The 11,644-nt window shown below is 37.0% G+C and overlaps 1 non-coding gene across 1 annotated transcript; it reads left to right on the plus strand.

The window, feature by feature from the left end:
• Positions 1–1,224: 1,224 nt before the first annotated feature.
• On the plus strand, positions 1,225–1,296 carry TRNAL-CAG (transfer RNA leucine (anticodon CAG)). The gene has a single exon. It is a non-coding gene; the product is annotated as a tRNA-Leu (tRNA).
• Positions 1,297–11,644: the final 10,348 nt, after the last annotated feature.

Genomic DNA, 11,644 nt, shown 5'->3' on the forward strand with positions numbered 1-11,644 from the left:
CATAATCGAATAAATTGATTAAGTACTATTAGAGGCCGGTAGAAGATATTCTATTCTCATAAATAAAATACCGGATACTTACTTTCACATAGCTATGGCCTCATTTTAAATACATTTCATCACTTAGTACAAAAGCGAGCGGAGCAAATTACTTTATCAAATAGAACACATAAATTGTTAAAAAGCGTAATTACGTAATTTAAAAAGAACTATTACAAAATCAGATGTAAGCACTTTATTTAAAAAGTAATATTTAATCATTTTTACAATTCAGAATTAATACGAAGTTTAAAAAATGAAAGTTCTGGTTTTGAAGATGCCGAGTTCAAGCAGCCGTATACTAGGCAATACACTCGTGGCATCATGGCATGTTTTTAAAAATACAGCGGACAGTGCAAGCAATAAAATTATAATTAAAAACACAACGCGCGCGACACTCGCGACGGATGGACTGCGAGGTTCGCTTAGAGCTCGTGTAAAGCGTGCGTCTGTGTGCGTGAGTCTGTGTGCGTGAGTCTGATTTCGAGCGTTTGTATGAAGCTTCCGTACTGTTTGATTTATCTACTGTGGCCCCGTCCAGTCGTCCGCCACACGCATCTGCGTTACGGCCGGTTCACACAATTACTGTATACAGAATACTGTGTAATGTGTGAAGTCGCTCATACAACTACATACGCCATCGACGAAAAAAACGTATACGATAAAACGGAACAGTAAAACGGAGACATGTGTGAACCGGCCGTTAGTTGTAAAAATATCTGTTTACTTTAATAATTTGTAAATAAAGTTACATAACCTCAGTAGTACTTACTTCCTTTCCAAAGCCTGTGGAATACTTATAGTTCGGCATCACTTACAATAACGAGCCAACTTCCAGGTTCCACTTAAATCACTTAACTCCACTTATAAGTTTCACCATCATCGGAAATACTAGATCGCTCGATCCCTATATAACAATGCACTCGATTGGTTAACTTCTCGATTGGCAATCGATTTATTAACATATTAATTAGGCAAACTTAAAGGAGTTCTGATGGCAAGTCGGGCTTAAGAAATCTGAAGAAGTCCTTAGTAGTGACAATGTCCGTACCTATTAAGTTTGATTTTCTTTTAAGTTTCTAATAAGTTTTTAAAATAAAAATTTTATTGTCGTTTCCCGTTACTTAGGATGGTTGAATCGTACGTTCCAGTTAAACCAGTTACATTTATTAATTTATTTTAACCGCCTCTGTGGTCTAGTGGTTAGAACACCTGCTTCAGACGCAGAGGTCCCGGGTTCGATTCCCAGTGGGGGCAGAATTTTCTGTTCGGTTTGGTTGGTGGTGATCTTAACTAAGTCTGTCGCCATAACAACAATGTTAACAGCAATGTTGTGTTCCGGCAGTTAGAGGTAAGATAGCCAGTTTCTCTGTGATTGAGGATTTCTGGTGAAGCTCGCTTCTACCTTCGGCGTGATCATCACTTACCATCTGGTGAGATACAGGCCAAGAGCGTCCTTGTTGTGGATTAAAAAAATTAAATTAAAATTAAATTAGTTAAAATCTTTAACTTAAAGCTCTCTCTTAAGGCTCTCTCTCTAAAATCTCGTCTCTGCCAGTACGGAAACGGTACAAAGAGATACGAGTATGATAAAGTGTGTACTATAATAAGTAATTGTCGATATTGCAGCAAAAAATATTAAAATAAAATGTGCTGGCGATAGTACCCACCAATGCATAAAAAAAACTTCAAAAACTTATTCGCTCTTGACTGTCACTCTAGGTACTCTAATATCGTTTTCTTAATAGCTATTTGTATCAAGGGATTGTTTTCTATTCTTTTAAAGATAATGCAATCCTACTAATAAGTTTACCAAAAGTCCTCCAACCAATCCTCTTTTACTAACAATATTTTTGTCTAAGGCCCTATTTTAATACCATAATGGAAGTAATGCCTTATAGTATTAACAGCGTAAAGGCAGCAATACACAGGGGAGAGGTCCCATTTTTCGCAGGAACTGTTTTTTGCTGGATCCCGTTTACTATACGTGTTTTATTATTACCAAAATGTCCCGCAAAATGATCCGTTCGAATTTGGATCAAGTTTCAATTCGAATGAAATCGATTGTACTTATTGGATCTTGCATTACTTGATCCTGCAAAACTAGAATGCCTTTTTAAAAAACCCTAAAACATAATCAAAATGTTGTATGTATACTCGCTTGCTTTAGTATTGAATAGGACCTGAACTACTGGACCGATTTGAAATCCTTTCACTATTCAAATCTAAATTTTTTTCTAAATATCATAGGTTTATCGATTTATTATTTATGTTTTTTTTTAAATATCTATATACCTGTTCACCCGTGCGAAATTGCATACAAGTGTATCAACATTTCACCAGTTACTTGCACAATACATGGAGCTAAATCCTATAATCCGGGCCTTTTCAAGGCGAGAGTTAATAGGCACTTACAGGGCAGATTATGTACCATCCTAGACTGCATGCCACTTAACACCAGGTGCGATTGTTGTCAAATACCGGCCTTGATATGCACAAAAAAACAAGGCAAGGTACATACTTTTATCACAGTATAATGAGCTAAAGCAGTACGGAAACTTAGCCCTTTCGGCGAGTTAAATACCTACACTTCAACGGAGTGTTAGGGTTGACACTCTTAATCTTTATATAATAATAAGGTTCTTACTTATTTATTTATTAAAACGTTTATTTAGGTTTTTTTATTATCAAATACCTAATGTTATAAATTAATTGACTAAGTAGTTAACAAAAAAATAAAACATTAATTAGGTTCTATAATCATAGAATACCTACATAATCGAATAAATCGATTAAGTATTATAAAAGGCCGGTAGAAGATCTATTCTCATATAAAATACCGGATACTTACTTTCACATACCTATTGCCTCATTTTAAATACAGTTCATCACTTAGTACAAAAGCGTGCGGAGCAAATTACTTTATCAATAGAACACATAAATTGTTGAAAAGCGTAATTACGTAATTTAAAAAAAACTATTACAAAATCAGATGTAAGCACTTTATTTAAAAAGTAATTTTTAATCATTTTTACAATTCAGAATTTTTACGAAGTTTTTTTTTTTTTATGCTAGGCAAGGCAGGTATTTGACCGCAATCGCACCTGGAGTTTAAAAAATGAAAGTTCTGGTTTTGAAGATGCCGAGTTCAAGCAGCCGTATACTACGCAATACACTCGTGGCATGTTTTTAAAAATACAGCGGACAGCGCATGCAATAAAATTATTATTAAAAACACAACGCGCGCGACACTCGCGACGGATGGACTGCGAGGTTCGCTTAGAGCTCGTGTAAAGCGTGATGTATGAAGCTTCCGTACTGTTTGATTTATCTACTGTGCTTTTATGTTTAAATAGCATGTGTGTATCGCCGCCTTAACGTCTGATCGTATAACAGCGTAAGTAATAAATTCACTTTTTTATTTATCTTTATTTTTGGTACTTTCTTCGACCGTTTGACTTATAAGTCTAGACTGGATCGAGCGAAACAAATGAAGAGTTGCTGGAAAAACTTTGTTTTGCCGATAATATCTTTATTACGCATTAAAACATACATTCAATTCAGATATTTCTTTTAAGATGCTTAGTTTTTTGTGAATTCTACGTAAATAAATCCAAATTAACATTAACAATGCGAATAATAACTCTTAATGCTAAGTTGCATCAACTTACTTCAACGTAACTATAACTAAACGGTGTTTTTGTATGGAGTTTGATTGAATTTTGACGTTTGTTGTCTAGACTAGAACTAGACGGGAAGAAGGACATTGACAACCCTGTCGTAAAACAAAAGGAGATGAAATTGGCGATGAAAGTTTGAAAATTTGTTAAAAAAAAACAATGCTTTTGATTAAAAAAAAATGATTTTTGTCCACGCCACGTTAAAATGCCTAAGCCCCAGAAGCTAACAATACAAATGATGCAAATGAAAGAGGCCAGGTCGTATAACCGTCTAAGTGAAAATAAATTCAATTCCTTTTACTGTTCGACCTTCAAAGCGCAAGTGTCCAGACCAAATCGGATGGAAAAATCGAGGATAAGGGAAAGGGTCTGAATAAAGGCATAGCACACTTGTCAACTTGGAAAGGGATCAACACCGTATCGCCTTTCGCGAGGTATCATCGACTTTCGCGCGAGGCGAGGCGTTTACGTTGCGGTGTGGATCGGTGTGCGTTGTAGTATGGAGTTTCATACAAAGAATAGACTTTGAGTTGATACGGTTACGATCGACCCTTTTCTGGTTGACAACAAACTTGACCTTCACTGGTTGGGTTTTTACTGGCGGTCAAGCTGTAGATGTAGGTCAGGCCGCTACCAATCGATCAACATGGAAAGCATTGGGGGAGGCCTATGTTCAGCAGTGGACGTCCTATGGCTGAAATGATGATGATGATAATGAAGCTGTAGATCCTGGCTACACAGGAGTTGCAGGCGTGGGAACGAGAGGTGGGAATAGTCCCGATCCCTTTCTTGGCTGATAAGTGTGCTACGTCCTTTAGGCACTTTTACAGCTGCCGTTATGTTTAAGGTTCTTTAACAGTTTTGGGACGGTCGGGATGATAATAGTAAGATGTGTAGATATCTAGTGACCGGACTTTTTAAGGAGTCAAAGAACTATTGCTATCCTTTTTTAGTTAAATGGATATTAATTTTACTTCTTTAATAGCTAAATTCAAGTGGTAGTGATCGGGGCACATAGGTCATAGAGACGATGGTCGTTGGGGCAGAAAAGTTCTCGAGTGGCGACCACGGGCTGGAAGACGTAGCGTGGGCAGGCGTCCTACTAGGTGGACCGACGATCTGGTAAAGGTCGCTGAATGCGGGCAGCGCAGGATCGTGCATTGTGACAACCTTAGGGGAGGCCTTTATCCAGCAGTGAACGTCATTTGGGTGAAACGAAGATTTTTGTAGGCGGGCACATAGTACGCAGAAGTGAAGGCCGATGGGGCAGCAAGGTTCTGGAATGGCCACGTATTCGTACCGGAAAAAGCAGCGAGGAACGCCCACGTACAAGGTAGATCGGCGACCTCATAAAGCGGCTACCTTTATGAGGTCGCAGGCACTAGATGCAGGCCGCTACCAACCTGGAGATGTGGAAATCATTGGGAGAGTTCTATGTTCAGCAATGGACGTCCTGTGGCTGAAATCATGATGAAAGAAATGAAATTAAAGAAGAAAGGTTATGAAAAGTCGAAATTAGGTACGCCATAAAACTCTACCTACTCACTTTTAATGTTACTTCTATTCCTTTTAATTACACTGCCTTTATTCCTTACACAATTTAAAAATCATGAGTATAGATCGTTTCATCCACGAAGACGCGCCCCATTTTTGATCGAGGGAAGCGCGGGGTGCGGGGAGTTTGATCCGAGCAATCCGAGCGTCATTATTGTAGTGTGGGTGTGCCCTCATGGATAATTAGCGTGTACCCATAACACTCAAACATTAGCGGAAGAATGGTAGGCGCGTTTTCGTAGATGAAACGATGTATACTTTGTTGGTTTCAAAACAAAGTTCTATCTACCGTCATGCCAAGTGTATTCATGTGGCTTTTCACCGCAACACTTTTATTTTTCAAACTATCCAATTAGGCTAGCTCTGTCCACAGTCGAGTCTAGACTTTTTGCTCTTTTTGACCTGTGGTAAGCGGTCGTTGTACAAAATACGTGTTTCCAAAGGCAAATATGAAAAAGTTCGGCCTTGCTAGTTGTACTTGTTTGCGCTTTTGTTACATTTTTCGGGTAATGTAGTGGGATGATGTAGTTGTGTTGCTAGTTTTGAAAAATAATTTGCCATTGGAAAAACTCTATTTCATTGTTTCTCCACTCTAAGATCACATTTAGGTTTCAAATAAAATACCTCCTAGATCGTAATTAAGTGCTATACAAGTAGAAGACATTAGTTTATGAGTACTTTACAGTACTTTGCTATGTTGTCACGATTTTGACGCTTATCAGGCCAGTTTTGTTAAATGTCGTCAGTCTTTTTTTTTCTGCAAATAGTTTTATAAAAAGCGCTTTTTCCACGTACTTTTCATTTAATTGCTGTAAGTTAAAGTTGCATGGCTGCAGCTACCTCATACATCAGACATTCGATGACTTTAATATTATTTTATTATAATGTTAAAACTGACAAAATTACTATGAATGACAAGAATTGAATGACATTTTCAAAAAACCCTTCTTCCACATAGCTGTGAAATATGGATTGTTCAAGCAATTTTCCCCCATCATCCTAACGCTCCACTCAAAACACAATTAAGATGAACTCGTTATTAACTTCGTAAGAATTCTATCAACCATAATCCTTATTTTATCGGATTTTTAAGGCACCAATCGAGTTTCGCATAAGAAATTTCTTTCGGCAAGTTTAACTTGTAAAATTTTCCCCTTTGATGTCTGTCGTTTGTTTTAGAAGAAAATGTTTGATTTGCAACGTTTTATGTTAATTTTAAGTGTTACTTCGGAATTCGGATTTTGCGGTTATCTTTTGTCTTTATCTTTTTATAGGTCGAGTAAAAAGCATACGGATCGGATAAAAAGGTAAGTGTGGAATTGAAAAAGTTGAGTTAGGTATGACATTTCCAAACCTTGGATAACCTCAAACGGTAATCAGTATCAGAAATCCTGTGGCCAATATACTTACTAGAACTTTAAAGTGATAATCTAGATTCTAAATAGATCAGGATGATGATGATGATCATCCTGTGTTACATCTTAGGCTGAGTTACACCACCTAACTTTAACGGTAACTAAGACAATAACCGGTGCATTTTGTAAGGAGTTTGACAGATTTTTGACGTTTGTCAAAGTTAAAGTAATATGGCGCAACTCAACCTTGGACTTAATATTCTCTGGTACCTAAATTAGAGAGGTTCATGCTCCTTCACTAGAAACTTAAGGATGATGATGAAGTTCTAAGACTAAATCATAATAAGTAAGCTAAGGTCGAAGGAAGACGAGGTAAAGCTTATTGCTTCAAAAGATGCAGGTATTATTTTATAGATAACTGTACATTTCTACGTTGTGCGTCATAATCGTTGAATTAATCTGATTTCTTACCATAAAAACTTGCGCTCGTTCACTCAATAACTCAAACTGAACACCTCAACTCAAGTATCCCCAAAAGTGCAAAGTTAAGCACATTCAAAATGGCTGCCTATTCAAGCTAAATAAGTGCGCGAACACAAGCGGAGCTCAGAGCGGAGCTTAGAGCGGAACATAAGTAGGCGTATTAGATTTTCAATTATTTATGTTGTCACTCCATTAGAACATATTAATAAGTTTATCCAATGTCACCGTAATGGCTGAACCATTACGGGTACGGTGACATTGGAATAAAACTCAAGTCAATGGAAATCAGTAGTATCGCCATCGCTATCTCGCACGCAGGCTGTACATTGAATAGAAATTAGTACGTTCAGTTTCAAGTTAATCTTATTTTGAAATTACTGACAAAAGTAAGCACCCTTAAAAGGATTTGCTACACTGGATGCGGTCTGCGGTCAGGTCAAAGCGAACGTAGCCCGCATCATAATAATGAAATTATCGGTCTCTATACATTTTGTATTGAAGCAATTTGACCATACGGCAAAGAACGCAAACCGCACCCCTGACTTGATGTTTGTCTTGCCCGAACCGATGATAAACTCACTTTGAGTTCCGCTGTCAGCTCCGCATGTGAACACGGCATATCTATAAAAACCGGGACGCCACCGTAAAATTTAAAAGAGACATAAACCGGTTAACTGCATTGCCTTCAATTGTTTTCGGTTTGATATTATTTTGATAATACTGCAGTTTTTAGCTTCGGAATGAAGCTTGCTATTTATTTACGAGTTTCGGAACGTTTTCCGGTTTATTTATGTGGAAAAGGTGAAATATTTAGTTTTCCGTTTGCTCTGTGGTTAATTTATTTCCTTTTCAAGGTGGTTTTAAAAGAATTGGAGTACACAGATTGAATTTTTTTCCTAAATAACTTCAGAATTGCCTTGTTCTTTTTTTAAGGGGCTACTTTTCTGTCAGCAGTAGGTAGTGTTGTAGTGTCGACTGACTGACGATCTGATGATGGTGTGAAACAATATTATCATAGTTTTCATTAAAATTGTCTTTTGTCTCTTTTTATCGCATATAATAACAAAGTAAGTAACAAAAGGTCAAAATACCCAAAAATGCAAAGTCAAACACGATTTTTGGTATTTAAATAGTCTCGTTATTTATGTATCTAATATAGAACTTTTTACACAAAATCTATATAAATAAAAATGAATAAATTGATGTTCGTTAGTCTGATTATAACTCGAGAACGGCTGGGCCGATTGAGCTGATTTTGGTTTTAAAATGTTTGTCGTAGTGCAGGGTAGGTCTAAACGGTGAGCAAATACGCGCGCGATATTGATTTTCTGTGAAAGACGAAATTCCACGCGGGCGAAGCCGCGGGTCGAAAGCTAGTTAGAAATAAAAATTGGGACTTTTATTCAACTTATCTCTTTCGACTATCAAGTTACTATTATGAATTTTTTTTTCCAAGTTATAAAAACAAAAACCTTAATAATAGAAAAACAAATCGTACCTATCAAGTCTACCCACCTTCTAATTAGGCCCAAAACTACGCAACATATCACATATCTCACACTATTTCGATCGTACCCTTACCCTGACCTTTTTTATCCCACACTACCCCATTTCACCCCAAACTACCCTTTTGTTTCCTAAAACTGCCTTTGACAGCTTCTCCTGTAATCCCTCCCTGGCGTTTTGCATAATGCTGGGGTTTTCTTAGATTGTTCTGGTTTCCATCTAGAATGTTTCGGAGACATGAATTTATATGGGCCGTATGCCTTTTCTTGAGGTTTGAGGAAATGCTTTGTGAGGTGTGGTTTTGTTTTATTTGTTTTAAGTTTGACTTTTGATTTTGGGGAAAATATTGGTATTTTAATAAAAAGAATACGTGAGCGATGTAGATACCTAGTAAATATAGGGAAAAAGTGAAATTTATCAGTATAGGAAGCCTGAAAGTTACTGTGTGTGAGTACTACTCACTGAGTAGCGATAAAGTAGGTATTTGTAAAAAATAATTTTCAGTTCGTTTTCAAGTTGTAAGTCTTTTTAAAATCAATCTTATGAAACATGTTGAACGATTCAATATTAAATAGTAGGACCTTTAAACGCTTAAAGTATAATATTTTATCTATTATTCTTGGTATTTTGAAAATATTTTCTGGCCAGCTTTTTTCATAGATTTAATTTTATGGTTATGGTATTCAAAGTATAATATGAAGATACTGTATCTACTCTTCATGCAGTCTGACTCACGCTTTGCTTTAGAATGGATGAATAAAGTTGTTGTTTTTGTTCAATATTCTCAGACAGAGTAAGGTTATAAAATTCAAAAACTTCTTCACACAAAGTCACGTGTGAAACTTAACGAATAAAACGCCCCCCTTTCTAGTCGGATACTAAAAAAATATTACCCTACGCCCACATCGAGTTGTGTCAGCTAAAATATTACAACAGCGAAAAAAACCATGCGAAATTGTAGTCTGCTTAGCTTTTACGCTGTTTTATCCCCGCCCAGGGCCGCATTTAGGCTTATGGGGGCGTCCCCCGGGGCCCAAATTTGGGGGCATCGGAACCGAGGAGGGGAACAAGTTTTTCAATATGGGGTTGTTCGGAAAGTTACACTTTGGGGTGGAGGTGGGAAGTTTTTAACTTTTTAAGACGTACCCTATCTCTTGGGATATGCGTTGACGGAGCAACGTGGCTTTTTACTGCAGTTTTTTTATTACTTTGAACTTTCGAAGACTATAGTATACTTAGTACTTGGTTCGTGAGATGGAATAGATAGTTTTGATGATTGGAAACTTGTAAATCGGTTACTTTTAAATATACGATACTTGAAATTGTTGCTATTTTTTCACAAGATGGACTTAGCGTGTAATATTTTTGCAAGACTATTATGTAAGCGTAGGCGAAAAAAATTCTAACAATAAGCTTAGAAATTTATGCTTGAAAATCAATCACTATTAAGTTTGATTCCGCACGCATTTTAGCCGCCACTAACTTTCTCATCATCTTGAGGGTATGTGGACGTCGCTAACGTGTATTGCCGCAGTCACATGCAGTCTATATTAGTAGAGCGACACGATGGTGACACGATGGTGACGCGATGGCGACGCGATAGCGACGCGATCTAGACGGACGTGTTATCAAGACTTAACATATCAGTCAAGTGACACAGTAGCGACGCAAAGGCGATGCGATTTACACGAGCTCATAAACCTATACATTTGAAGCCGTAAGGATGCCATCGCCTTAGCAAGCAACGTAGTCGTGTCTATTTTACACACTCTAGCAATGCGGTGGCGAGGTGAAGGCGACTCGAAGGTGACGCGCAAAAGTAAGATAAGATAAGGTAAATTTATTGAATAAAAACTTAGCCTAAACACAAGAAACTTAAATGGGACTATGAAATTATTATTTTAAAGGCTGTTTAGCTGTTTATCAAAGACCCTCATTTCCCCCAATTACGGCCCTGCACCCAACCGTTTCTGTGGAACCCGTAAAGCACTTTTTATGTGCAAATGTGGTCGCTCATAAAGTTACTACGTGATATTTTTGACAAAACCCTCCTATGGAGTTTTGAATGATGACTGAAAATGTCTGATTGCTTATTCTAAGTATAGGTTTTGCATCGTCATTACGAATATTTTTTCTAAACAAACGGTTTGGATTTTTTGGACTCTTGTAAAACTACCCTCTTATCCAGGCGGTAATCATTTACCGTCAGGTGATCCGTCTACTCGTTGGCCTCCTGTCCCATGAAAAAAAGTATGTCTGGAAGAGATCGCCTTATAGCAATAAGACCGCCTAAATTGTGCCGTCTCTTTTTTACATTAATTTCTTTCTTTTCTTGTGTGGTATACAGACCAACAATAACTATCATACTCTATCTTTATCGTAAACAAACTTACTGAGCTAGTAAAAATTCCCAGACATTATGTTCTACCTAGAAAACAGTTTATCATATTGTCGCAAAACCACACATAAGTGTTTTATTGGCTTTCCAGTAAATTCCAAAAGTCCTTCGCTCCATGAAGACCGACTGCACATACTAAATACGCGTTAGCTCAAAGCTATAAAAATGGAATACCTCAATCCCCTTTGTCTCCAAGCCGCAAAAACCAAGCTATTCCAAATTCAAAAAAGAGCCACGCTATTTGAATTTCGAATGCGTCTCTACATAGTGATGGGACGTGAATTAAAAAATATTCAAGTCGGTTGAATTAACTATTGCTGTTCGAATTAAACGACGATATAAATATTCAAATTATTAACTACAATTAACTAAAAGAACTCCAATAAATACCGTTTAGAAATTAAAAACTTGCTGTCACCAAAGTTTCGAATAAAGAAAAGTGATTCAATACATACCATGAGTTTACGTTAGGTGTACTCACTATCGAATGCGACAAAGAAATGTAGGTATGAAAATTTTAGTTCTTGAAATGTCTGCGAGGGGCGCTGTACAATCTTATTTTTTTACATTTACATTTAATGTAATTTTTTTACGCAGTCGCTAGCAACACCTAATGTAAACTCATGATA

The sequence above is a fragment of the Ostrinia furnacalis genome, unplaced genomic scaffold (assembly GCF_004193835.3).
Source record: "Ostrinia furnacalis isolate ACB-3 unplaced genomic scaffold, ASM419383v2 OfSCF0635, whole genome shotgun sequence".
Lineage (NCBI taxonomy): Eukaryota > Metazoa > Arthropoda > Insecta > Lepidoptera > Crambidae > Ostrinia > Ostrinia furnacalis.